This window comes from Anopheles nili, chromosome 2, assembly GCF_943737925.1.
Source record: "Anopheles nili chromosome 2, idAnoNiliSN_F5_01, whole genome shotgun sequence".
Lineage (NCBI taxonomy): Eukaryota > Metazoa > Arthropoda > Insecta > Diptera > Culicidae > Anopheles > Anopheles nili.
Genome location: NC_071291.1, coordinates 40,211,549 through 40,213,748, shown reverse-complemented (window position 1 = coordinate 40,213,748; position 2,200 = coordinate 40,211,549). Strand labels below are relative to the sequence as shown.

General features: G+C 52.2%; 1 non-coding gene across 1 annotated transcript; it reads left to right on the top strand.

Moving 5' to 3' along the window:
* The first annotated feature begins 520 nt into the window (after positions 1-520).
* Positions 521-592, top strand: Trnaa-cgc (transfer RNA alanine (anticodon CGC)). Its single transcript has one exon. It is a non-coding gene; the product is annotated as a tRNA-Ala (tRNA).
* The last annotated feature ends 1,608 nt before the right edge of the window (positions 593-2,200 follow it).

Sequence of the window (2,200 nt, the reverse complement as noted above, 5' to 3'; positions counted from 1 at the left end):
GACACTTTTTTCCACCGGAACCGTGGACCAAAGTTTGGTGGGAGGGGGTTGGTTGAGCGGGAAAGGGACCGTTTCGTTCGATTCCGCTTTGATCGCACCGAAACCGGACGCAGCAGGCCGTGAAAAGTCGCCGTCCGTCCGTCGTCCGTCGTCGTCGTCGTCGCGGACAGGAACACAGACGGTGAAGCGAAATCGACAAACGGCAGTGAACTAAAAATAACGACGACCCCACGCGGAGCGAAGAACGACCCCCGCGGACCATCCCTTACCGTGGGGGCCAACCGGTGCGCACCCGTCGTCAACCCACCCCCCGGGGCCGAACGGACTGATTATGAATGAACGTAGCGCGCGTAACGCCCGACCGACGGCTACGCATAAAGAAAATGAAAAGAGGGTGAAAAAGGTAGGTTATGGGACCAGCGAAGCGCAAGTGATCTGGTGGCCTGTGGATGGATTGCGTGTGTGGGTACCAGTGGCATCGATCAGCTTATGTATGCGCTTGACGAGCTGGTTTCTCATCGGGGACGTAGCTCAGTGGTAGAGCGCTCGCTTCGCATGTGAGAAGTCCCGGGTTCAATCCCCGGCGTCTCCACGATCAAAAGGATAACACTTGTTTTTTTGGACAAGTACGCGTTTTTTGTAATATGTTTTTACTACACAACAATAAACAAACGCCTATCGTTATTATTTTTTCATTTTATTTTTTATTCGTCAATTATGTTAACATTTGCTCTATTCCAATATCACCAAACCCGCCGGCCTTGCGTACAACCAGGGTTGTTGAGGGTTATGTCCCGTTTATGTTGATCATGTAATTCTACCAAAAACACTTCGATTTCTTCCGCCAAGTCATTTGAAACTGTTGCAATGGGCCAAATTGCGGTCACCACTCGTCTATGAGGCCAAAATTCAGCCAGCTACTTCAGCGTTCCACTCAACAGACCCAAATGGAATTGGCCCAAGCGAGAGGTTTTCGTACCACCCACTTTCGAGCCCTAATAAAAACCCACTTCCAATCATTCCACGCGTTCCCATCTCGAACCCGATAGCACAGCAAAAGCAGAGCAACAAAAATAGTTTCAACTTGAGCGCAAAAACAAACCCCACTCTCACGATTGAACGGTCGTGCCGTGCGGGCTACGATCGGTAAATTGATTTTCTTTCTCAATTTTTGGCGTGCCCAGACGCCTTTATGGAGGGGCGGTTGGCACAAAATTTGGCCCACGCCTTTGGCGCGCCGGAAAGATCAAAATCAGAAGAGCTTTCAATTGCGTACACACTCAGCAACACAGTTTTCCACGCCTGGCATTGCGCGAAAACAATAACGACGCACGCACCTGCGGCTCAATGCATTTTTTCTCGCGCGCAATCGAGCAACCCCCCCCAGAGGCCATAAAAGCGGCCATTAATTACCTAATCGAATCTAACCCCCCCCCTCTCTCTTCCACCCCTGGTGCGATTAAACCCTCCTCCTGGCGGACAGAAAGTCCGTCAGCCATGAGCGATTCGGCCTCGGCGCGTTTATGGATGCCTTTGGCCGCAATGCCAATGGCGTCTGGTGCATGAAACTGGGCCACCCAGGGGGCGGTAAGGCTGGTGGGATCGGTAAGGCGAAGATCTAGTTGTAACTGCTGTTACACATGCGTTTCCGAGGCCACGAATCGCCGGGTAACTCGTTCGCCAACCCCTAACGGTGGCACATTAATTCCTGCCTTTTGCACGCCTTCCCAGTCACGGCAGGATGTTTGCTTCTTTTTTCTTTTATTGCTAGAAAACGCCACAAAAAGCGAACAAGCAGAAGAAGCTCCCAAACACCCAAACAAACCACGGAACTGGCACCTTTTTGCTGACCTTCTCTGGGTGATGTCGAGTGTTGCGGCGTATTTCAGGCGCGTCCTGGGAAAGGCACCGCGAAACTGGGAGATAATGGACCCACGTGCTGGCTGGTTGGGGTTACTAGAGCCATAACACACACACACACACACACACACACACACACACACACACATACGCATGGGGGGGTAGAGAACATTTTAAAGTTCTTCCTCGCGTTTCGCAGCTTCGACCGCAGCTTGAGTTTAATCAATCTCGGTTTCGAGGCGCCACAGCGCGATAGTAATGACATGCCATCTCTCTCGTCGGCCCTAACCCCCCCCACTTTCCAATTCCCCCCCCCCCTTCCACCCCTCGAGGGACCCCA